The sequence below is a fragment of the Giraffa tippelskirchi genome, chromosome X (assembly GCF_054371585.1).
Source record: "Giraffa tippelskirchi isolate mGirTip1 chromosome X, T2T-mGirTip1v1.2.pri, whole genome shotgun sequence".
Classification (NCBI taxonomy): Eukaryota; Metazoa; Chordata; class Mammalia; order Artiodactyla; family Giraffidae; genus Giraffa; species Giraffa tippelskirchi.
The window spans coordinates 104,069,386-104,096,490 of record NC_137289.1 but is presented as its reverse complement, the minus strand read 5'-3'; the positions used below and the strand labels follow the sequence as shown (position 1 = coordinate 104,096,490).

General features: G+C 40.1%; 1 protein-coding gene and 1 long non-coding RNA gene across 2 annotated transcripts in view; one reads left to right on the top strand and one right to left on the bottom strand.

Moving 5' to 3' along the window:
• Positions 1-1,841: 1,841 nt before the first annotated feature.
• The window catches only part of AMER1 (APC membrane recruitment protein 1), a 53,435-nt gene continuing 28,171 nt past the window's right edge, over positions 1,842-27,105 (bottom strand). The window contains exons 5-6 of the mRNA XM_081565578.1: positions 12,525-12,658; positions 1,842-2,480 (exon numbers count right to left, since the gene is read on the bottom strand). The gene's annotated coding sequence lies outside the window, so the exon portion shown is untranslated. The remainder of the gene's footprint in view (positions 2,481-12,524; positions 12,659-27,105) is intronic.
• Positions 13,186-25,459, top strand: LOC145536371 (uncharacterized). The gene is made up of 2 exons (XR_014075808.1): positions 13,186-14,639; positions 23,792-25,459. It is a non-coding gene; the product is annotated as an uncharacterized LOC145536371 (long non-coding RNA).

Sequence of the window (27,105 nt, the reverse complement as noted above, 5' to 3'; positions counted from 1 at the left end):
CTTCACTTCTAGAGCCTGGAACTTATAATACCATACATAAAACTATAATACCATACAGCTCACTATTGTTACTGAGATTCAATTGTGTTTCTTGAATAAACACTACTCAGGTTTCTAAAAGTCTTTTGTTAACTTCAGTGTTTTGAAAATGTTGATTTTGACAAATTTTACCAGGTTTTACCTCGCTTTTATAACAGGGAAAATTTTTGGAGGTCCTACTGCCTATCTTTTTCACTGACATCATTCTATACAATTACTTTTTAATTGGTTAGGGAAAAAAAAGTAAACAAGTATGCAATTCTGCTTTGTGTTATTACCTACATAATTACATGTATTGGAGTTGTTAGTATTTTCATGGGGATTCAAATTAGTATCTGGTGTCACTTCCTTTCAAGTTAAAGAATTTCGTTTAGTATTTCTTGTAAGGCATATCTTCAAGCAACAAATTCTCTATTTTAATTTGTGAATGTCTTAATTTCTCCTTCATTTTTAAAGGATAACTTTGCCATATATACAGTTCTTGTTTCATAGTTTATTTTCTTTCTCTCTGCACTTTGGCTATGCTATACAACTAATTCCATTGTTTCTGATAACAGGTCATCTGTTATTCTTGTGATTTTCTTGTGTATGATGAGTCATTTTTCTGTTTTCAAGAGTCCTTGTTTTGGGGAGTTTAATTGTGGTTAGATGTGGATATTTTTGAATTAATCTTACATGAAGTTCCCTGAGAATTTTGGATGTGTGGATTACTGTTTTTCAATAAAATTGGGATGATCCCAGCTAATATTTGTTCAGATATTCTTTCTCTTTCTCTGATTGCCTTCTGTACTCCCACTATGTGTACCCTTGATGGTGTCCCACAGGTCTCTTTATTCTTTCTCATTGTTTTTTCTTTCTGTCCATCAGACTGAACAATACCAAGTGATATATCCTTCAAGTTTACTTATTCTTTCTTCTACCAGGTTAAATCTTCCATTGAGCACCTTTAATGTTTTTTTCTTTTTTTTAATTTCAGTTATTTAACTTTTCAACTCTAGAAGTTTTATTCAATTCCTTTTTTAGACTTTCATTATCTTTCTCTTTGTGCTCAGTCACCCAGTCATGTCCTACTCTTTGCAACTGCATGGACTGTAGCCTGCCAGGATCCTTTGTCCATGGAGATTCTCCAGGCAACAATACTGGAATGGGTTGCCATGCCCTCCTCCAGGGGATTTTCCCAACCCAGGTATCATACCCAGGTCTCCCACACTGCAGGCAGATTCTTTACCATCTGAGCCACCAGGGAAGCATCTTTCTCTTTAGTAAATCTATATTTAGTGAGACATTGTTTTAATGCTTTTCTTTAATTAAAGAATTCTTTAATGTGCCATAATTTTTGGTCTTAAAAAAAAACCTTTTAACTAATATAATGTGGCAACTAAGGAAATTAGCTGCTCTCTTCCACAATATTTGTCTTTATGGCTCTTATTTTTGTTACTGTTTGTTTAGTGGCTTTCCTCATCTAACTCTGTGAAGTCTGTATTCTTTGATACATGTGGCAACTGAAGTTCCTTCTTGGATAGCTTAATGACCAACTGATAAATGGATAAAAATGTCCTTGAATGCCTGAAACCAGTACATTTTCTAGCTGTTACAAAGGAGTTCAGTGTATATGTTGGAGCAAGCCTTAAATATTCAGTTAGGCTGTTTTTAACTCTGCCTTAGCTTTCATGATCATAGTGATGTCAGACAGAAGTGATAGATGAAGGGCTTTTTATGTCTTTCCATTCAAATACGGAAAAGAACATCAATAAATGAAATAGAGAATATAAAAACAAAGAAAATCTGCAAAAAAAAAAAACTTTTTTCTTCAGAAAGGTAAAAAAGTGGCAAACTTTTACTTCAAGTGACCAAGAAAAAAAAGAAATTTCAAATTACTAAAATCAGAGATGGACATTAACAATAATTTTACATAATAAAAAGTACTATAATGGAACGCTATGAACAATTGCATGCCAATAAATTAGTTACCCTAGACGAAATGGATAAATTCCCATGAAAACACAAATTATTTAAAATGATTCAAGAAAAAATAGAAAACATGAATAGACATATTACATAGAAGAGAGTGATTTAGTCATCTAAAATCTTAAAAAAAGAAGCCAAGGATGATTTCTTACTGAATTCTACTGGACCACTTTCCAGCTCATCTTATGAGGTCATTACTGTGTGCTCATTCACCAAGTCATGTCTGACGCTTTGTGACTCCATGGACTGCAGCCCATCTGCTTCCCCTGTCCATTGGATTTTCCAGGCAAGAATACTGTAGTGGGTTGCCATTTCCTCCTCCAGGGGGTCTTCCTGACCCAGGGGTCAAACTGGCACCTCCTGCAACTCCAGCTTTGAAGGGGGATTCTTAACCCCATGGACTGTAGCCTGCCAGGCTCCTCTGTCCATGAGATTTCCAAGACAATAATACTGGAGTGGGTAGCCAGTCCCTTCTTCAGTGACAATTGGATATCCACATGCAAAAGAGTGAATTTGGATGTTTACTTCCCACCATACACAAAAATTAACACAAAATGGAAGGGATACCTGCATTTAAGAACTAAAACTAATTTAAAATTATTAAATTTTTAAATAAAAACTGTAATGGGTTGAATTGCATTGCTCCCCTCCATTTGTTGCATTTCTAAATTTCAGCATGTGACCACATTTGAAGACAGGGTCTTTACAGAGGTAGTAATTTTACAATGAGTCCATTAGGATGGGCCCTAATCCAACATGATTGGTTTCCTTATAGAAAGGGAAAATTTGGACACAGACACACACGCACACACACAGAGATGATATCACATGAAGATGATGACTAAAGGGCACCTCTACAAGTTGAAGAACTCCAACGATTGCCAGCAAACCACCAGAAGTTTGGCAAGGGTAATGGAACATAATTTTTCTCATAGATCTCAGAATGAACCAATTCAACTGACACCTTGATCATGGACTTCTAGCTTCAAGAACTGTGGAACAATACATTTCTGCTGTTCACTAATACATAACCATAGGAGTAAATGTTCATGATCTCAGGTTAAGCAATGGTTTTTATATTCATCCCTGGGTCAGGAAGATCCCCAGAGGAGGGCATGACAACCAACTCCAGTATTCTTGCCTGGAGAATCCCATGGACAGAAGGGCCTGGTGAAATATGGCCCATAGGGTCTCAACGAGTCAGACACGACTGAAGCAACTTTCCATGCATGCACACTTATATATTAAAGCAAACTAGTGACAAAAGAAAAAAACAGATCAATTAGACTTCATCAAGATTTTAAAATTTTGTGAGTCAAAAGACTATCAAGAAAATTAAGAAATAACCTACAGATGGGAGAAAATATTTGGAATTTATATATCTGATGAGATTGGGTGCATTCAGGGTAGTATGGCTGTAGACTGGAATTCACATATCTGACACATGCTCAGTCACTTCAGTTGTGTCCAACTCTTTGTGACCCTATGGACTGTAGGTTGCCAGGCTTCTCTGTCAATGGGATTTTCCCAGCAAGAATACTAGAGTGGGTTGCCATGCCCTCCTCCAGGGCATCTTCCCAGGGATCAAAACTGCATCTCCTGCATTGCAGGTGGATTCTTTACTGCTGAGCCACCAGGGAAGGCCTTCATATATCTGAAAGAGCCTAATATTTAGAATTTAACTTACAACACAACCAGAAAAAGGCAGATAATCTAATTTAAAGCGGACAGAGGATTTGAACAGATGTTCATCCAGAGAAGATCTACAGTGCTAAATAAGCACAAGAAAAATGCTCAACATCATTCTTTATTAGGAAAACACAATTCCAAAGTGCAATGTAATGGCACTTCACATTTACAGCTATGACCATAACAACAACAACAAAAAAGTTTCTCCCTTTATGTAGCTTATCATTTTATCCTCTTGTATTTTGCAAAGCAAAAGTTTTTACTTTTCTAAAGATCCAGCTTAACAGTTCTTTCTTTTATACATCACACATTTGCTATTAAGTCTATGAACTCATGGCATAGCCCTAGATCTCCCCAAATTTTCTTCTATTCTTCTATTTTTTATGTTATAGCTTTACACTTCACTTTTAAGTCTCTGTTCTGCTTTAAGTTGTAAATGCTGTTATTGAGTTTTTAATTTTGCTTTACACAGGTTCATTGTTATTACACAGAGCTGAGATTAACATTTGTATATTGATCTTATATTTTTAACCTTGCTGAACATTTTAGTCTTGGTTTTCCAAGGATGCTTTTATTTCCCTATTCACAGGACACTGAATTCACAGTTTACTCTTCTTTTCTTTCAGCATTTGAAAAATATTCTGCCACTTTCCTTTGTCCTTCATGGTTTTGGATGAGAAATCTGCTACCATTCAAATTCTAGCTCCCCTGTGGAATAGATTAAGATGGCAGCATAGGAGGATGGGGAACTCACTTTCCTCCACACAAACATCAAAATTACACCTACTTGTGGAACAAGTCTCACTAAAATCTAACTGGAAACTGGCAGAAACTTCTGTACAACCAAGGCTGTAAGAAAGATCCACGGGTAATTGGATAGGAAGGGAAGTAAAGTGATCAGGTCAGGACCTGTACACCTGGGAGAAGACTCACAGGAAAAGAGAGAATACATGGGTGGAAATCTACCTGGGGAATGAGTGCTTTGAGCCACAGATTGGGTGCTGCAGTTCTGGAGTTATACACAGAGAAGTTGAGCCCCCTTGGCTAGTTGGAACAGGGCTGGGACTAACAAGAAAGCTGAAGGAAGCCTGGACTCTGCTCTTGAGGAGCATGTGAACCCTGCTTTTCCCTCAAGGCAGGGAAGAAAGGGCAGACTGAAATCACATGGCTGGCTGACTCATTTCCTACAACCACTTAGCTCTGTGCCCCAGCCTGAGCCAAGCAAAGCCCCAGCCCCACTTACTCTATATCATTGGTAATAAGAACATTAATTGAATTAGGAAAAAATAATATATGAACACAGTGAGAATTTTGATAATGAACTGGAAAACTATTTTTAAAAACCCAATCAGAAATGAAGAATTCAATAACTGATATGAAAAGCACACTAGAAGGAATGAAGAACAGATTAAGTGACATAGAAGAACATATAAGTGATCTGGAAGATAGAATAATGGAAATCAATGGTTAGAACAGGAAATTAATTTTTTTAATGAGAACAGTTTCACAGTGCTATATTTAACATGGATAACCAACAGGGACCTACTGTGTAGCAAAAAAAAATCTTATTTTAAATGAGTGATTATAAAAAAATAATAAATGTCTACAAAGTGAGTAAGTAAAAACATGAGAACAGTTTAAGAGGTCTCTGTGATAACAATAAGCATACCAACATTTGCACTACAGGGGTCACAGAAGGAGAAGAGAGAGAGATCAAAATTGTATTTGATGAAATTACAGCTGAAAACGTCCCAAATCTTAAGAAGGGAACAGATATCCAGGTACAGAAGCATAGAGGGTCCCAAACAAGATAAACTCAGAAAGACCTATGCCAAGACATATAATAATTAAAATGGTAAATTTAAAGGTGAGAAAGAATTCTAAAGGCAGCAAGAGAAAAACAGTCATATACAAGGGAATACTGATTTTTCTGCACAAAATTTGTAGACCAGAAGGTAGTGTGGCATGGTATTTTTGGAAGTGATGAAGGGGAAAAACCTGCAACCTAGGATACTCTACCCAGGAAGATTATCATGTTGAATTGAAGGAGAAATAAAAGATCTTCTCAGACAAGCAAAAAATTTAAAAGTCCATTAATACTAAAACTGGATTAAAATACGGAGAAGGCAATGGCAACCCACTCCAGTACTCTTGCCTGGAAAATCCCATGGACGGAGGAGCCTGGTAGGCTGCAGTCTATGGGGTCGCTACGAGTCGGACATGACTGAGCGACTTCACTTTCACTTTTCACTTTCATGCATTGGAGAAGGAAATGGCAACCCACTCTAGTGTTCTTGCCTGGAGAATCCCAGGGACAGAGGAGCCTGGTAGGCTGCCATCTATGGGGTCGCACAGAGTCGAACACGACTGACGTGACTTAGCAGCAGCAGCATTAAAATAAATGCTGAAGGGTCTTCGCTAAATGGAAAAGAAGTAAGAATCTATTCAAAAGGGAAAAATCATGTAAAATGTAAAAGGAACTACAACTACAAAAAACCAGTAAGGGATAAACATGAAGGTTTAAGATATGATATCAAAAACACAAAATATGAGGAAGGGGAGAAAAACGTAGATATTTTAGAATGTGCTTGAACTTAAATAACCACCAGTTTGAACTTAAGAAACCACCACCAGGTCAACATATATGAAACACATGGTAACCGAAAGTCAAAAACCTACAATAGATACACAAAACTAAAAATAAAGAAACACAAGCATAAAACTAGTGAAGTGAAAGTTGCTCCATCATGTCTGACTCTTCACAACCCCATGGAATATACAGTCCATGGAATTCTCCAGGCCAGAATACTGGAGTGGGTAGCCTTTCCCTTCTCCAGGGGATCTTTCCAACCCAGGGATGGAACCCAGGTCTCCCACATTGCAGGCAGATTCTTTACCAGCTGAGCCACAAGTAAAGCCCAAGAATACTGGAGTGGGTAGCATATCCCTTCTCCAGCAGATCTTCCCGACCCAGGAATCGAACCAGGGTCTCCTGCATTGCAGACGGATTCTTTACCAACTGAGCTATCAGGGAAGAAAAGTGTCAAATTACAAGGAAAGAAACAAAAAGAAGTAATGATTAGAGAACTACAAAAAAAAAAAAAGAAAACAGAAAAGAAGTAATAAGTTGGCAATAAGTACATACCTATGAATATTTACTTTAAATATCAATGGAATAAATGCTCCAATCACAAGACACAGGATGATGGGATAAAAAAGCAAGACCTATCTATATACTGCCTACAAGAGACTCACCTCAGGCCTAAAGACACACACAGATGGAAAGTGAGGGGATAGGAAAAGACATTTCATGTAAACAGAAAGAACAAGAAAGCAGAGGTAGCAATACTCATATCAGACAAAATAGACTTTAGAACAAGGGCTATAACAAAAGACAAAGAAGGACATTATATAATGATGAAGGGATCAATATAAGAAGAGAATATTATACTCATGAAGATATATGAACCAAAAAAATATATGAACATAATACAGAAGCACCTAAATATATAAAGCTATTAGTAATACTAATAGATGTAGAGGGAGAAATTTACAATAATACCATAATAGTAGGGGACTGTAACACAACTGGAATCAATGGACAGATCATCCAGACAGAAAATCAGTAAGGTAGCAGTGGTATTAAATGACACAATAGGCCAGCTGGAATTAATAGATACCTATAGGACATTCCATCCAAAAACAGTGGAATACACATTCTTTCCAAGTGCACATGGAACACTCTCACAGTGTATGTCACATGTTAGGCTGCAAAACAAGGCTTAACAAATTTAAGAGGGTAGAAAATATATCAAGCAGTTTCTCTGATCACAATGTTATAAAACTAGAACTCAATTACAGTAAGAAATATGGAAAAAGAACACATGGCAACAAGACAACATGCTGCTAAAAAACAAAGGGCTAAATGAGGAAATCAAAGAGAGAACCAGAAAATACCTCAAGATAGAAAAAAATGGAATCACAACTCTCCAAAATCTATAAGATCCAAAAAAAAAAAAACAAAGCAGTCTTAAGAGGGAATGTAAAGGGCTTCTTAAAGAAACAAGAAAAATCTCAAATAAACAACCTAAAGTACCACCCTAAACAATTAGAAAAAGAAGAAAAAAGACTGAAGAGGCAAAAAATAAATTATTAAAGATCAGAGAGAAAATAAATGAAATAGAAACCAAATAACAATAAAAAAATCAATGAAGCCAAGAGCTGTATATTAAAAGATATAACAAAAGATAAATAAAACTGATAAACTTTTAGCTAGACTCACCATGAAGAAAAAAGGGGGGAGACATAAACAAAATAAGAAATGAAAGTGGAAAAGTAACAACCAATATCACAAAGATGCAAGAAATCATAAGAGAATACTATGAACTATATGACAACAAATTGGACAACCTAGAAGAAATGGACACATTTCTAGGACTGGCAAGAAGAAACAGATAATTTGAAAAGATCAAACACTAGAAGTGAAATTGAATTCGTAATTAAAAAAACAACAACAACAAAAAAAACTCCCAGCAACCAAACTCCAGGACCGGATGGCTTCACAGGGGAATACTACCAAACAGAGAATGTAGAAATAATACCTATCTTTCTAAAGTTATTTGAAACAATTGAAGAGGATGGACCAATCCCAAGTTCATTCTATGAGATCACCACTACTATGATAACAAAATCACACAAAGGCACAATTTAAAAACAAAGAAAATTTCAGGCCAATATCTTTGATGAATATACAAAAAATATCACCCAAAAATATTAACCAAATGAATCCAAAAAAATATAAAATAGTCATACATCATGATCAAGTGGGATTTATTCCAGGGACTCAAGGATGATTCAATATTCATCAATCAATGTAACACACCACAGCAATAAAAGGAAGAATACAAATTACATGATAATTTCAACACATGCACAAAAAGCATTTGACAAAATTCAATTTCCATTCATGATTAAAACAAATCCTTATCAAAGTTAATATAGAGGGAACATGTCTCAAACATTAGCTAGGCCATTTATGACAAATCCACAGTTAACATCATACTTAATGGTGAAAATTTGAAATTCTTTCCTCTAAATTGAGGAAAGAGAAACATGGATGGCCATTCTCACCTCTTCTATTTAACATAACATCATAAATCATAGCCATTGCATTCAGACAATAAAAGGAAATAGATGGCATCCAAATTGGGAGAGAAGATCACTACTGTCATCTACATGATACTTTAAATAGAAAACCCTAAAATCTCTTCCAGGTAACTATTAGAACCAGTAAATGAATTCAGCAGTTTCAGGAGACAAGATTAATGTACAGAAATCTGTTACTTTTCTATACACTAATAATAAACTATCAGAATAAGAAAGTGAAAAACAATCCTGTTTAAAAATCACATCAAAAAGAACAAAATTCCTTGGAATAAGCTTAACCAACAAGTTGAAAGACTTTTACTCTGCAAACTATAAAACATTGAGGAAGGAAATTAAAGATTATACAAAGAATGGAAAAGTATCCAGTGTTCTTGGATTGGAATGATTAACTTTGCTAAAATGCCCAAACTTCTCGAAGCAATCTATAAATTTAATGTAATTTCCTCAAAACACCCATGACATTTTTCACAGAACTGGAACAAATAATGCTAAAATTTATATTTTAGGTCTTTATATGAAAGACCCCAAATTGCCACAGAATTTTGAGAAAAAAGTAAAAAAGTACAAAGCTGTAGGTATCACCTTCCCTGAATTACAAAGCTACAGGAATCAAAACAGTGGGGTACTGGCACAAAAACAGTCACATAGAACAACAGGATGGAATAGAGAGCCCAGAAATAAATCCACACAACTTTGGTCAATTAATCCATAACAAAGGTGGGAAGAATATACAACAGGGAAAAGACAATCTCTTTAATAAGTGGTACCAGGAAAACTGGACAACTACATGTAAAAGAATGAAATTAGCATAGTTCCTTATAACACACAGAAACAAACTCAAACGAATTAAAGATTGAAAGATAAAACTTAAAACTCTTAGCAGAGAACATAGGCAGAACATTCTTTGACATAAATCATAGCAATATTTTCTTTTATCTGTCTCAGGCAAAAGAAATAAAAGTAAAATTAAACAAATGGGACCTAATTAAACTTAAAGGCTTTTGCACAGCAAAGGAAACCAGTGGCAAAATGAAAAGACAACATATGGAATGGAAGAAATATTTGCAATTAATATCACTCAGTTCAGTTCAGTTCAGTCGCTCAGTCGTGTCCAACTCATTGTGACGCCATAAATTGCAGCACGCTAGGCCTCCCTGTCCGTAACCAACTCCCGGAGTTTACCCAAACTCATGTCCATTGAGTCAGTGATGCCATCCACCATCTCATCCTCTGTCATCCCCTTCTCCTCCTGCCCCCAATCCTTCCCAGCATCAGGGTCTTTTCAAATGAGTCAACTCTTCACATGAGGTGGCCAAAGTATTGAACTTTCAGCTTCAACATCAGTCCTTCCAATGTACACCCAGGACTGATCTCCTTTAGGATGGATTGGTTAGATCTCCTTGCAGTCCAAGGGACTCTCACGAGTCTTCTCCAACACCACAGTTCAAAAGCATCAGTTTTTCCGCATTCAGCTTTCTTCACAGTCTAACACTCACATCCATACATGACTACTGGAAAAACAATACCCTTAACCAAACTGACCTTTGTTGACAAAGTAATGCCTCTGCTTTTTAATATGCTGCCCAGGTTGGTCATAACTTTCCTTCCAAGGAGGAAGCGTCTTTTAATTTCATGGCTGCAATCACCATCTGCAGTGATTTTGGAGCCCCCAAAAATAAAGTCTGACACTGTTTCTACTGTTTCCCCATCTATTTCCCATGAAGTGATGGGACCAGATGCCATGATCTTAGTTTTCTGAATGTTGAGTTTTAAGCCAACTTTTTCACTCTCCTCTTTCACTTTCATCAAGAGGCTCTTTAGTTCTTCATCACTTTCTGCCATAAGGGTGATGTCATCTGCATATCTGAGGTTATTGATATTTTTCCCAGCAATCTTGATTCCAGCTTGTCCTTCTTCCACTCAGTGTTTCTCATGATATACTCTGCATATAAGTTAAATGAGCAGGGTGACAAGATACAGCCTTGATGTACTCCTTTTCCTATTTGGAACCAGTCACTGTTCCATGTCCAGTTCTAACTGTTGCTTCCTGACCTGCATACAGGTTTCTCAAGAGACAGGTCAGCTGGTCTGGTATGCCCATCTCTTTCAGAATTTTCCACAGTTTCTTGTGATCCACACAGTCAAAGGCTTTGGCATAGTCAATAAAGCAGAAATAGATGTTTTTCTGGAACTCTCTTGCTTTTTCGATGATCCAGTGGATGTTGGCAATTTGATCTCTGGTTCCTCTGCCTTTTCTAAAGCCAGCTTGAACATCTGGAAGTTCACGGTTCGCATATTGCTGAAGCCTGGGTTGGAGAATTTTGAGCATTACTTTACTAGCGTGTGAAATGAATGCAATTGTGCAGTAGTTTGAGCATTCTTTGGCATTGACTTTCTTTGGGATTGGAATGAAAACTGACCTCTTCCAGTCCTGTGGCCACTGCTGAGTTTTCCAAATTTGCTGGCATATTGAGTGCAGCACTTTCACAGCATCATCTTTCAGGATTTGAAATAGCTCAACTGGAATTCCATCACTGCCACTAGCTTTGTTCATACTGATGCTTTCAAAGGCCCACTTGACTTCACATTCCATGATGTCTGGCTCTAGGTGAGTGATCACACCATCATGATCATCTGGGTCATGAAGATCTTTTTTGTACAGTTCTTCTGTGTATTCTTGCCACCTTTTCTTAATATCTTCAGCTTCTGTTAGTTCCATACCATTTCCATCCTTTATTGAGTCCATCTTTGCATGAAATATTTCCTTGGTATCCCTAATTTTCTTGATATCACTACCAAGAGGCTAATATACAAAATATATAAATGGTTTATACAAATGAAGGTCAAAAAAAATCCAATCAAAAAATGAGAAGACTTGAACAGACATTTTTCCAAAGGTGACAGATGGCTAACAGGTACATGAAAAGCTGTTCAACATAATTAATCATTAAAGAAATTCAAATTAAATCCACAATGAAATGTCACCTCACACCTGATAGAATGGCTATCATCAAAGTTTGACCAAAAAATAAAAGAAAAGCAGATATGTCATACATGTATACAGTGGGCTTCCTTCGTGGCTCAGATGGTAAAGAATCTGCCTGCAATGTGGGAGACATGGGTTCAATCCCTGGGCCAGGAAGATCCCCTGGAGAAGGGAATGGCAACCCACTCCAGTATTTTTGCCTGGAGAATTCCATGTACAGTGGAGGTTGTGGGCTACAATCCATGGAGTGGCAAATGAGTCGGAAACGACTAAGCAACTAACACACATACAATGGAATATTACTCAGCCATATTAAAAAATGTAATTCTGCCATTTTCAACAACATGAATGGACCTAGAGTATATAATGCTTATTGATTTAGGTCAGAGGTATCACTTATATGTGGAATTTAAGAAAATAAAGAATACTGGTATAAATTGTAAAATAGAAACAGACTCACTGATATAGAAAATAAACTAATGATTCCCACTGGGGAGAGCAAAGAGCAGAGGGGCATAATAGTGGTACAGGGTTATGAAACACAAACTACTATGTATAAAATAGAAAAGCAACAAGGATATACTGTGTAGCACAGGGAGACACAGGGACTTACATTATTTTGTAACATCTTTTAACGGAGCATAATCTAAAAATACTAAAGCAATATGCTGTATACCTGCTGCTAAGTCGCTTCAGTCGTGTCCGACTCTGTGCAACCCCACAGACGGCAGCCCACCAGGCTCCACCGTCCCTGGGATTCTCCAGGCAAGAATACTGGAGTGGGTTGCCGTTTCCCTCTCCGCTGTATACCTGAAACATATATAATTCAATCATATTTGAATATGAAAAGAATTATTTCTGAACCACTGAATTTTTATTTACTAAAACCAGAAAAAATAAATTGAATAAAATTCTGACTTTCTTTAATAATTTTTAAAATAAAATCAAATTCTTCTTCCCCTACAGCAATATATTATTTCTCTATGGCTGCTTTCAAGGTTTTTTTTCTTTTCTTTAGTTTCCAAGTTTTAATTATATTGTTTGAATTTATCCTATTTGGGATTCATTCAGTTTCTTGAATATGTAAGTTTATGCCTTTCTCCAAAATTTGGAAGTTTTCATCTATCATTTCTTCATATACTCTTTCACCTCTACTCTCTTTCTCTCCTTCTGTGACTCAAATGATACAAATGTTAAATCTTTTTTTTAGTCCCACCAGTATTGTGGTTTTGTTCATTGTTTTCAACCTATTTTGTCTCTGTTGTTTAGATTGTATAAATGCCACTAAACTTTCCCCAAGTTCACTAATTCTGTTATCTTCTTCAATTTTGAGCCTACCCACATTTTAATTTTTTTTTTTTAGTTTTTAAATTTCTATTTGGTTCTTTTTGATAACTTCTAATTCATTCTTGAGACTTTCTGATTTTTCAATTGCTTCAGGGGAATTTATTATTGGCTACTGAAGCATTTTTATGATGGTTGCTTTAAAATCATTTCATATAATTCCCAACATCTGATTTATTTCAGTGTTGGCACCTGTTGATTGTCATTTCTCTTTAAAGTTTGATTTTCCTGGCTCTTGTATGATGGGTGATATTTTTATTTTATCGTGGATATTTTGTATAGTGTGTTAGGAGACTCTAAGTTCTATATAAATGTTTCATGTTGGAAGGAAGTCATCCTGTTTAGGTTTAACAGTAGCCTGGACTACTTTTGTTAGCTCTGGCTTTGATGGTAGTTTTCTTTGGGTCTTCTTGGTCTATCTGGTCCTGATGGAATTCCCATTTGTTTCTGATGATGCTGCCTGGGGGTTAGAGAGAATCCCCCAGGCCAGGCCACCTGGTGAACCTAGATTGGGTGAAAATAGTCATTGCCCTGAAAGGAGGAGGAGCATATCCTAGGCCGGGCCATTTGTTTTGCTAGGATACCCCTGGCTGGTATCACCTAGTTACTTGATGTCTCTTAATAGTAGACTCTGAGGCCTAGCAGAGAAGGGAAATGATTCCTTTCACTGCTTTTTATCAGCAGGACTCCCTGTCAGTCTTCTTTGCTGGTGCTGTTGGAACCATATGATGTTGTTGGAGGGATATCTGTTCTCTCTGGGAGAAGTTTAAACCTTCCTTGGCAGCCTTCTGTTGTTAGGTTTGGGGTTAGGAAATGCCAGGTCTATGTCACCTTTTTTTCATGGGTTGGAGGATGCACAATGTTCTGCTGTTGTGCTACATTCCTCCAATTCTATGATCCCTAATCAGTTCACCTCTTCTTACCACTTTTTACGTTCTCCTCTGGTATGTTTTATGTTATTTCCAGAATTTATCATTGTACTTTAAGTGAAGCACATCTGGACCAGTGTGTTAGTTGCTCAGTCGTGTCCAACTCTGCGACCCCATGGACTGTAGCCCACCAGGCTCCTCTGTCCAGAAGATACCCGTAAAACATTTTTAAAATTCATTACTACCTGTCATAAAGAAGAGTAATGTATTACTTTTGCCCTGAAGGAACAATAGGCTAGTCAGAGAGATGAGACAAGAATATAAACATAACAAAGCATTTACTATTTACTATGTTTCAGTTTATAGTTAGTAAGCATTCAGTTTCCAAATTTGCTGGCATATTGCAGGCATATTGAGTACAGCACTTTCACAGCATCATGAGCTTAAGTTAATAAGTGTTTAAAATTTTATAACACCTTCTTACATATTCAACACCTTATAACAAGTTGCCTATTTTAAATATGTGCAAGAAAATTTAAGCAACTTGCTCAGTGTCACATGGCTGTGTCAGTCGCTCAGTCATGTCCGACTCTTTGTGATCCCATGGACTGTAGCTCACCAGGCTCCCCTGTCCATGGAATTCACCAGGCAAGAATACTGGAGTGGATTGCCATTCCTTTCTCCAGAAGATCTTCCCAACCTCGGGATCAAACCTGGGTCATCCACATTGCAGGCAGTTTCTTTATCATCTGAGCCACCAAGGAAGTCACATGGCTAGTAACTAGCAAAGTCAGGACTGGACCCTAAGCAGTCCTACTTAAAAGCTGCTACTCTACTATACTAAGTTGGGTAACAATACAAAGAGGCAAATGAATAGGGTTCAGAACAGTAAATGAACCTCCTATGATGTGGAAATCAGGATGAGGTGGCATTTAGGAGGTGGCATGAGGGATAAGGTGACTGATATTGAAGCTGAAACTCCAATACTTTGGCCAACTCATGTGAAGAGTTGACTCATTGGAAAAGACCCTAATGCTGGGTAGGATTGGGGGCAGGAGGAGAAGGGGACGACAGAGGATGAGATGGTAGGATGGCATCACCGGCTCGATGGACATGGGTTAGGGTAGACTCTGGGAGTTGGCGATGGACAGAGAGGCCTGGCGTGCTGCAATTCATGGGGTCGCAAAGAGTTGGACACGACTGAGCGACTGAACTGAACTGATGAGGGATAAGAAAGATTTCAATGGGTAAAGGTGGTGGAAGTCTAGTATGAGAGAAGAGCATGTATAAAGACCCTGTGGTGGTAACAGTGGGTCCTAATGAGGAAACCACTCTAGTATATAGAATGGTGAGAGTTAGGACTACAAAAAAGTTTGCAGCCATAAGATAGAAGTCTTTGAATGCCAAGTTGAGGAAGTCGGTATTAATTTCATAGGCAATAGTGACTTCACAAGAGGCATGACCTGAGTAGTTTGGTGATTTCTAAAGAACATTCTAGTGGCAGTAGCTGAGAGTAGATAAATGGAGCTCATGGAGACTAGGGGTGAAGGTCTGACCTAGGACCATGGCAGCCAAATGGAAAGGAGGTAATTGATTCAGGAGATATTTAGGGGGTAGAATCAAGAGAATTTAGTGACTTATTAGATATGGTGATTGAGCAAAATAAAGGAGTCAATAATGACTCTTTTTAGGAGTCTGAAAGTGAAAGTGAAGTCGCTCAGTCATGTCTGACTCTTTGCGACCCCATGGACTGTAGCTTAAAAGGTTCCTCCATCCACGGGATTTTCCAGGCAAGAATACTGGAGTGGGTTGCCATTTCCTTCTCCGGGAGATCTTCCCGACCCAGGGATTGAACCCGGGTCTCCCACATTGTGGGCAGACACTTTACCATTTGAGCCTGGCTGACTGGTTAATGCCATTAAGTGATATGTTGAATTCTTCTGCCTTCGGGAAATGTAAAAAAGCAGTATAGCATCACCTGTATATCAGTCTTTCGAGATGTGAAGACTATTATTCTGTTGACAGGTACATTTCTTTTCTTAAGGAACACTTCCTTTCACCTTTCCTCATAGATCCTATTTCCAACTGTTGTAATAACTTTCCTTTGCTCTCTTTTGGACATACTCAAATTTCTGGCACTCTTAGGATGTAAGACACAGGCAGACTGGTGAGGGTGGAGTGAAGAGAAAGAGTGAGGAAGAGAGAAAGTGTGTGGTGGAATAATGAGGCTATGGCATAAGGATATAAGGACGTGAATTCTGACCTTTAACTTAGTGGAGACAATGAGGCAAAAGACCTGTGGTTATCTTATCCCATCAGTGCTGTGTTTCTCATGTCAGAGCCTTGTCCATTTTGGTAAGGAATCAGAGGAAAATAAAGTGGTAACGGAGCCTTTAGGGTTAAGACAAGGAACTAGGAGCCCTGGGGCCTAACTCCAGCTCAGCCTCAGGTCATCTGAGGGGCCTCAGGAAAACCTTTTCCATTTCAAGTACTCCCCTCTGCTAAAAATGATATTCTGTTAGGTTGAACTATATGAAATTGCCAGTACTCACCTAGTTTTGACTGGCACAAACAGCAGTATTACATGATTCAACTTAGTATTTTCATCTATTGTAATCATGTGCCTGCTTACCTTACCACTTTCACACTGTATGCATGTGCTGTCAGACATATATACATGGAAACACACACACCACTGCTAAATTGTCAGATCCTTTATGATTGAAACAATTCTATATTTTTGAAAAAAAATCATATTTGTAGTTTTCCCATCATCATTACTCTCAATCATGGCCCATCAATTACTCTCATCATTGCCAATTTCATCTACCAATGTGATGTCTTCCCTTGTAGCTCAGTTGGTAAAGAATCTGCCTGAAATGCCAGAGACCCAGGTTTGATTCCTGGATTGGGAAGACCCCCTGGAGAAGGAAATGGCAATCCCCTCCAGTATTCTTGCCTGGAGAATCCCACAGACAGAGGAGCCTGGCAGGGGTTGCAAGAGTTGGATACGACTTAGTAACTAAACCACCACCACCATGTGATGTCACTGAATGTGGAGTTGGGAAGAGATATGCATGCCCAATTGGTTCTTAAGAGTTGGTACAAGTTGGTTGTAACATACCACTGCTTATCTCTACATCCCTTTATAACATTTAGTAAAGGATCTCAGTATGAGGGCAGTAATGGTCAATTTGAACATGAAGCCTCCTCCTGAAGAATCCAAATTGCACAGAAAATGCCACTAATAATGACAACCATTTTGGCACTTTGCTTTACAGTTTTCCAAATAATTTGCATATCTATTTTAGGAGGAAGGCAGGAGCGAGCCAGGATAGGAATTCATATTCTTACCTGATTGAATGAGGAAGTTGGGGATAAACTGAGATTGAGAGGTTGGCAGCATTAAGAAAGTGAATTCCTTTAGTTACGGCAGTTAAAAAAAATATGCCCCACACATACACGTCAAAAATAAAACTCTTAAGTCACTGTATCCAATGACTGGATAATTCACGTACTTCAACCTAATAGAATGTCATTTTTAGCAGAGGGGATCTGGCTACTGGTAGGTACAAATGCCTTTTCACAGGGCCCTGACTTTGTGAGAAAAATGAGCTTATAGAAGGCAGACAACCAGTACCAAAGCATTTGAATACTACTACCATTTTACATTTCTGTAGCCTTTTACAACTTTTTAAAAAGTACCTTCACATTTAGTATCTACTGCATTGCCAGGCGGCCCTAGTGGTAAAGAACCCGCCTGCTAATGCAGGAGACATGAGAGGCTAGTTCAATCCCTGGGTAGGGAAGATCCCCTGGAGAAGGGCATGGCGACCCACTCTAGTATTCTTGCCTGGAGAATCCCCACGGACAGAGGAGCCTGGTGGGCTACAGTTCATAGGGTCGCAAAGAGTCAGACATGACTGAAGCGACTTAGCATGCACGCATTTTCCAGTAGGAAAAACGAAGGTAGTCTCTGCTGAAGCACAGGATTGGTGGGAGAGAGAGGCTGAGTAGGCATTAATGACCCCATTTAGCAGGGGAGAAAACATGCTCAGGGCTGGTGACAGACCTATTCAGAATCTCAAGGACTTGCCTGTTACACACTCTGTCTGCTCTCTGCACAGGCCTGTCCCAAGCCATTTTTTTCAACTTCCAGGTGAGTAGGGTCCTTCAGACTGGCCTACCTCTAAGTCCAGCCCCAGAAGTGGCATTATAAATATCCTATAAATACTTGGCTTTAAGGCCTGAAAGCAGCCCTCAAGGGAGGGACCTTGAGGAAAGTATTTTGGTTAGTTCTTTGTTTGCACCCTGTATGTAGATACAGTTCACATGCCTAAACAGTTGTTGGCAACTCATAAAAGCTCAGCCTTGACACCAAACACCATCCATTGTTATCTCCTTCCTGCTTACCTGTTTGGTCCCACTGTTCCTCACTTTCTTCCTCTCTTTGCACCTGGGCTTCTCATGCCTACCTTAAGCTCCTTACTTAGATGATGGTTTTAATTCTGATTATACAGCTCAGACCTTAGCATGCCCTTCCAGGTACAGCCTGCTACAGGTTTCCTGGCACCAGGCACTTCCAATTTTTGATAAAAGAAAAAAACTTGTCACTCATTCTCCTTGAAGTCTCCAGTTCTACCTTCCCTTGGGGTGGGACATGGGACCTTGATCCTGGATGCTGACAGCTCTGGCTTTTCTGGGATGCTTAAGTCTAGCCACCAACGGGCACTCACAAAACTCAGTGAGAGAAATATGAGGGGCCCATACTCATATTTCTTGAGCAGCTTAGGTCTTCACAGAGGGTGACCAGGTTGACTAGATTCTCAACCACTATAGGGTCCACACCTACCAAGGATCCGAATTGAGGTTGCCTATGGGCCAAGGGTACAGGTCACAATGACAACTGAGACTGACCATCATCTGGGTAGGGCCCACATGGGCCAGGCACTGGATAGAGAAGTTTTATATACATCATTGCTAATCCCCACAAGGTACAGATTATTTCTTCCATTTTATAGATGAAGATGTTGAGGCTTAGAGAAGGTCTCACTTAGCCAAGCTCACATAAGTAGGTCGTGGTACCAAAAAGAGAATCCAGGTCTGTTTGACTGAAAACTCATACCACTTAGCCTCTTGCAGGTGTTCAGGAATAATAAAAAAGGACCTAGGTGAATTTGTCTAAAGAGTCTTGTTCTGAGACCCATACTTGAAGAGGGCCACTAATAGTGGAGTGCATCCAGAATGGATTGAAGAGGCTGGGGAAGGGACTTAGACCAAGGACATATGAGGAAAGACTGGAAGGATGTAGCCCTGTTTAGCCTGGAAAAGAGACAACGCCAGATAACAAGAATCAGGCCATGTCATTCTCTGCTCCCATCTAACTCAGGACAGGAGTCAAAGTCTTTTCAACAGTCTTCTCATCTCCCTCACTCCAACATTACCTCTGTGACCTCATCCCTTCACTCACTCCACTTCAGGTACACTGGATTCCTGGTTGTTCCTTGTATTTATTATCTTCTCTTACATTGAGGCTTCAGTTTTTCTCTCAAATGTGACCTGCACAGTGAGTCTTCTCTTGACAACTCTATTTTAAATTGGAACCTCCTGTCTTTCCTTTATTACCCTCCATTGTACCTATCACCATCGGAAAAATGATAACTTTATTTATTTTGCTTCATTATCTGCCCACCTGCAGAAAAAAGTAAGTCCCATAAGCGGGGGTGGGCGGTGGGGGGAGGGATTTATTTTTTATCTTGCTTATTCACTGCTGGACCCTCAGCACCTAGAATAGGTACTTAACATTTGTTGAACCAAAGAATACCATCTCTGCCTTCAGATCTGGAAGGACTGTTATGGGGCAAAGAGAGTAGATAGCAAATAGGATCTGTGTGACTCCAAGGGACTAAGCTAGGCTTATTCCAGCTCAACATAATTAGGGACATCTTAGGCATTAAAACTGCCCCAGGAATCTATGTCAGTGGAGGTGAGCAGGAGCAAGACAGATGATATAGGAAGAATTTAAGCATCAAAAAGGAAAGGGTGAGGAAAGGACCATAGCCTGAGATTCTATGTTCTCCAACTTGTTTAAGGATGAAGAACCTGAGGCTCTGAGATATAAAGTTTCCATCAGTTGCAGGTAGAACAGGGACTAAAATCTTGGTGTCTTAAATTGTAGGAATGTGAAATAATTTTTTCCTTCAATAAAGCAGTATTTTGTGGCTGGGTAATTTCTGGAAATATTCATGTTTATTTGTGTTTTCCGTCCCTCTATATCCCCACACCCCATTTCCCCCGCTACATGGAGGTAACCAGGTCCTTAAAAGACCTCTTGCAAGATGGATTTCACGGTGTGGAAAGCCAAAGCAGGCTGACATCACTGAATCTATCACTCTTTTATAAAAGTATGAAAACACCATTGATATATAATCATAAAGGACAAGGAAAATCCCTGAAAGAAAAAAAAAAAATGAAGAGAGATCCCTCCCACTCCCAGCCCCACGTGGGAATGGAGAGCACCTGAGTCTGGGGCAGTAGAGAAGTACAGAAACTGCTTAGGGCAGTGCCTCAAAGATGAGGAGAAGATGGCTTTAAGGTACCCAGAGGGAGGCAGGACCTAGGACCTTGGGGCTCTCAGCTTCTCTTCCATCACTGCAGGCATGGAAAACGAGGATATCAGTGGTGACTGGAATAGATTAGGGATTAGCTGTCCTTGCCTTAATTTCTGGGTAATACAAGTACCCCTTGGATTCCAGTGCCAACCTTAAGTGGGTCCTCAGTCATGAAAAACATGGAATTTTCTGCTTCTCTGCTAGAATGGGAGGTTTGGAGTCAGAATTCAGGTACTTTAAATAAAACAAACAAGGACTATTTTCTTGCCCACCCACATCTGAGTTTGTGGATGGACATGGATGTCCATTCCATTTTCTGCCTCTTGAAGGACATAAATATTAATTTTAATCACAGCATTTGTGGACAGACAGAGCATCTACTTCCTGTTGGCACTGGATTCTACATAGGGGCCCACTGGAAATCTCATGAGGTTCCCCATGGGCTGAGAGAAAATATGTTCAGGCATCCAGAGGGAGGAAATGGAAAAGCAGGAGAGAAACTGAAGGGACAGAGGAGAGTAGCCTTCAAGAGCCCATCAGACAGAAATTATTCTTCCAGAAAATGAGACTGTTTCTCACTGTGACTATTAAGTGATTTGCAATTAACTCTTCACGAGGAAATGCTCCAATTGATGGTGAAGGTCTGAGTGGCCAGAAGCCAGTTCTCCAAGCTCACATCTATTGATTCACTCTGCTAGTCATCTCTTTTTCCCCCAGGCTGCTTAATAGCAGATTTAAATGGGAGGAGGGATAGGCCCACCTGGCTGGGAACAATTCCCAGAGATCCAAGGCTAGAGGTGGGAATGGGGGAAAGTAGTTGCTCCCTGGGCTCACAAGGGCCTCTGACCTGGGCTTGGAGCTGGGAAGTTTGGCTGGACTCAGTGCGATAAAGAGGCAGCCAGAGGTCCAATTTAGCTTTGGGGTGCTCTGACTTTGGGCCTGCTGCTGAGTTTCAACCCCTAGCACCCCAACATACATCGAAACAGCAGCTTCACTACAAGTGCAACAGAAAAAGCAGGAGATCTGAAGTCTAATGACCTGGTTATGTGAACTTTGGCAAGGGTCTTAACCTTTCTGAGGCTCTGTTTTCTTATCTGAAAATGCAGATACAATAATGTAAACCTCATACAGTTAAGGTAAACATTACACAAGATAATGCAGTTAAAGTGTCTAATGCCTGGCACATATCAATTATATTATTTATTTTGTGCTTGGAAAATTATTAGTAGTATTCTCTTACACCACATCTTTCACCCCAGTCTGCCCATCCTCTTACCCATCCTGACTTGTAGTCAATGTTCTAGATCACCATGAGCAAGTCATTTCACTTCTCACTGCCTCTGTGTCCTTATCTGTAAAGTTGGGATAAAGTCATCCATTCTGCCCAACTGCTTCAGAGGCCTTTTAGAAAATAATGGATTATCATTACCATCTTTCAAATTCCATATATATGCATTAGTATAAAGTATTGGTGTTTTTCTTTCTGGCTTACTTCACTCTGTATAATGGGCTCCAGTTTCATCCATCTCAATAGAACCGATTCAAATGTATTTTTTTTTAATGGCTGAGTAATATTCCATTGTGTATATGTACCACAGCTTCCTTATCCATTCGTCTGCTGAGGGACATCTAGGTTGCTTCCATGTCCTGGCTATTGTAAACAGTGCTGCGATGAACATTGGGGTACATGCATCTCTTTCAATTCTGGTTTCCTTGGTGTGTATGCCCAGTAGTGGGATTGCTGGGTCATATGGCAGTTCTATTCCCAGTTTTTTAAGGAATCTCCACACTGTTCTCCATAGTGGCTGTACTAGTTTGCATTCCCACCAACAGTGTAAGAGGGTTCCCTTTTCTCCACACCCTCTCCAGCATTTATTGCTTGTAGACTTTTGGATAGCAGCCATTCTGACTGGTGTGAAATGGTACCTCATTGTGGTTTTGATTTGCATTTCTCTAATAATGAGTGATGTTGAGCATCTTTTCATGTGTTTGTTAGCCATCTGTATGTCTTCTTTGGAGAAATGTCTGTTTAGTTCTTTGGCCCATTTTTTGATTGGGTCATTTATTTTTCTGGAATTCAGCTGCAGGAGTTGCTTGTATATTTTTGAGATTAATTGTTTGTCTGAGGGAGAAGGTGAGGGTGGGACGTTCTGGGACAATAGCATTGAAACATGTATATTATCATATGTGAAACAGAACACCACTCCGTGTTTGATGCATGAGACAAATGCTCAGGGCTGGTGCAATGGGATGACCCAGAGGGATGGGATGGGGAGGGAGATGGGAGGGGGGTTCAGGATGGGGAACACATGTAAACCCATGGCTGATTCATGTCAATGTATAGCAAAAACTACTACAATATTGTAAAGTAATTAGCCCCCAACTAAAATAAATAAATTTATTTAAAAAATAAAAAGAAAAGAATTCAAAAAAGAAAAAAAAAAGAAAATAATGGAGATAGAAGGAATTTGCACACTAGAAAGTGCTACCTCAGGCAACTTGTTCCTGTTGGCTAGGTCTGGCCCCCAAAAGTCATACAGGCCAAAGTCTAGGAATTATCCAGAGAGAAGAGGAACACAGTCACTGGGGCCCAGAATCTAGTCAGGGTAGAGGCAGTACAGAGCTAGCAGCTTGCCTACAGCATCCTCCAAAAGACTTGCACAAATGTCTCTTGTCTATCAGATTTCCATCTGCTCTAAACAGAAATGAAGAACAAAGGGCCATTCACTATGCAGAACTCCAGCCCTCAAGCAGACCAGAGAATAGCACTAGAGCTGACCAAGGCAGTTTTCTTGATGATCTAAGAAAGGTCTTTAGAGGTTCCCTCCACCAATGGCTCTCTCCAGTATTGCTAAGGACTCCCCAGGGGGTCACAGCAAAGGTAGCCATTAGTCACAGTAGAACAAGAAGAGGTCTAATACATCAGTCATGCTGGGAACCACAATAGAACTCCCCCTAAGTCCAACTGAGTTAGAATAGGGTGGGGCATGCTGGACTAAGGTAGTTGACAAAATTCCATAGGTCACTTGGGGGCTGCTCAATCTTCTGTTTTACATGTAGAAACTAGTCTAGTCAAATCTATGCCCATGTGCCGTGTGTGTGTGTGCTTAGTCACTCAGTCATGTCCAACTCTTTGCAACACTTTGGACTGTAGCCCACCAGATTCCTCTGTCCATGGGGATTCTCCAGGCAAGAACACTGGAGCGGGTTACCATTTCTTCCCCCAGGAGATCTTTCTGACCCAGGGATCGAACTCTCATCTCCTGCATTTCAGGAAGACTCTTTACCTGCTGAGCCATCAGGGAAGCCTAATGTATGCCCATGCCACTCATACATTATTATTGGGGAAACTGAGACTCACAAGGAGAAGGGATTTGCTCAAGTCCTCACTGATTAATGAGAGGCAAAAATTACACCAGAAATCTAAGCCTCCCTGACCCTCATGAATTTCCCATGGATGTAATAAGGCCTTTCCAGAAGGTGTTGCCCCAAAAGTCCCTTGAGCAACTATGCTTCATGAGAGCCCAGGACAGAGAATTCCATTTCTATACATTATCAACTTCCCTCCCAGAATGTTCCTTTTTCTCTCTTGCTAATTTGCATTTATTTTGGCTTTGCTTGATTCATGAGGTCCTGGGGGCCAATAAACATCTTAGTCTGAAAAGGGGCCCCAAGGAGCCTAGGAGCACTATCCACAGCACATTCAAGTAGCTATTTTAGTCCTCTTGGGTTGGACATGGCAATTGGGCAGAACTCAAGGAAGCCCACCAACAGATGCCAGACACCCTTGCTTACCAGGGACGAATGGTTAAGAGTTTGGATTAGAGAAATCTGAGCCATTAACACAGTCACCTTCTCCTAATTGATGGCACAGGTAATAGAAAGGAGAAAGTGATTACTGCTTAGGCTAGAAAAGGCCTGGAAATCAGGATATGATCCAGGTGACTGAGTTGTTGCTGTGGTACACCTCTGGTGCCAACAGATGAGATGACTTGCAATAGGGCAGAAGACACACGCTCCCCACTCAGCCCCACAATAGGTGGGGCAGCCTGGCCAGCAGCTCTGCCCATAGGCCTGAGTAAAAGATGCTATTCTTTTCAGGTTGGCCTGTGAGTCTTACCATTAAATGTATCATTTTGCTGGAGCCATGGGTAAGTAGTTTACACCTCTGCATCCCAGCTGGTGGGGAGGCTAACACATGTACATGAACTGAGGTTAATTTTAGAAGCACTAGCCAGCTCCCTGGCAGGCTTCAGGGCATGGACAACATGATGGTGAGCACTACATCATCAGATTGAGATGCAGGGCATGGTTTGGATGATCTGAAATTAAAGTTTCTTTTGCTTTCAGCTCTGTCTTCTTTCCCCCTTGCTAGTTGACCACCCCCCCCATCTCTTTGCTTTCTTCATTTCCCTTCAAGGGCAAACCCAGCAACCATGGGTCACAGGCATACTGATGTGGAACAAACCACAAGAATGCACTTTAGTGACTGGGGGTCCCTCTTGAACCCAGTTTATTAACATTCAGTAAAAGAAGTATTTGTTGTTACAAACAGGCAGTGCATCAAGATATCCAGACATCAATGAGAACTAGGATTGGAGAGGTCACAATCCAGGCAATTCCATGATGTCTCAGGGATAGGGAAGGGGAAGCTAGGGCACATCCAGGGGCCATGCTTCCCATTTTTCACTGGGAGAGAAAGAACTCTTACACCTGGGGTAAGGATGTACTGCAGTTTCCAACTTCTTCCCTTTGTCCCCCAGCCATTTTATTTAACATGACCTAAGTATACATTCTTGGTACCCCCAACCCCACCCTGCCCCACCCCGCCCCCATATACATCAGGGAAAATAAGCACCAATAGTAACAAGAATAATAATTAAAGCCCCGCCTCTCAGTAGGTCCAGTCCTCACACACACACATGCCATGTGAATTTTCTTCTTTGGAGTGACTATAGAATGGAAAAGTAGGGAATCAGGCCAGCAAGCCATCACTCTAATAGTCACTGTTCCCCCAAAGTTCCATCCATGTGTGAGCTGGAGCACAGCAGGGGAGTGGGAATGGTGGTAGAGGAAGAGATTCCCCCAAAGCAGCAAGAGGGGTCAAGGAATTCCCCAACATCTCTTCTGGGTGAACGTCACAATCAACTGAGCTCCTGGAAAGTCCCATGTAAGGGTTTCCTCAATGAGATGGCCAATCCCTGATGGTTCAAGCATCACTTTCATTTGTCTCCCCCAGCTTCTTGGGGAAAGGGGGAATAGTTGAGAAATCCCCTGCCCTCCTTACTGGGTGAAGAATACCCCCAAAATGCTCTTTGGAGAAACCCAACATGACAAATAGCAAAACATGGGCATTCTGGTTTCAAAACTAGAGCAGAAAACATAAAGAGGAAAGAGAGAGACACAGACATGAGTACTTCTAGAAGATCTACCCACAGGGAAGGGCGAGTCTGAAAGAAAAAAATATAAACATAAAAAGACATGCTGTTTACCAGGTTCCACATGCCTGAGTCACCTGGCATTTGTCTTAATACCTGGGCATCTTATGCTGTCCCTATCATGGAGGGAGGGGATGGACAGTGCGATACATCAGGGATGGGGAGAGGGGAAAGAGCGAGGGTCCTGGGCAATTGAGATGCCAGCCCTCTGCACAAGCAGCAGCAATTTTTGTGTCATCTTCGTTTTGTCTAAAACTGTAAACAGCACCGCTTAAAAATAAAATATATCAGAAAAGAACAATTGATACATTGTTTTCCATGAATATAAAATGCAAACAATACAAAAATATATAATTGACTTTTGATATATATATATATATATATTAAAAACAACTTGGATGCAACATACACATGGGTAAACTTGAAGTCTCCCTGCTAAACCCCATCTCCCTCTAGCAATTGGGCCTGAGGGCCAAGGGCAGGTGGGGTGGTAGCACTGGCAAGGGTAGGAAAGTCACTGGCAGCAGGATGAGGGGAATGCACCCTGGGTGTGGGAAGCTACTTCCCTCCTTGGTACAGTACTGAGGGAGAAAGACTGGTGTTGACCAAAGCCTTTGGCCCAGAAGGCTCGTGGACTGGTGCCTAAGTTGAGTCCAGATGATTGGGGCAGGCCCTAAAAGAGCCCCAAGGCAGGGCTTCCTTGAAGGCGTTAAAACAGAGAAACTGACAGCCCTGGGAGCGACATTCTAGGTGGTCTTCTTTATCCACAGTCATTGGTCCCCTAAGGATCAGTCTCACTTGGGAATTCTCAGGATCAGAGCTATCTGACACTATATATAAGCCTGCTTGCTGGATAGCAAGATAAGAGCAGTCACCTTCTCTTAAGTCGTATCTTCTTGTGAAGTCACATCCAAAAACATTGACCTTGCAATGCTGAAATGGTGTTCATTTGTGGACTTAACATCCACACATTTAGTAGTCTGGAACATATTTGG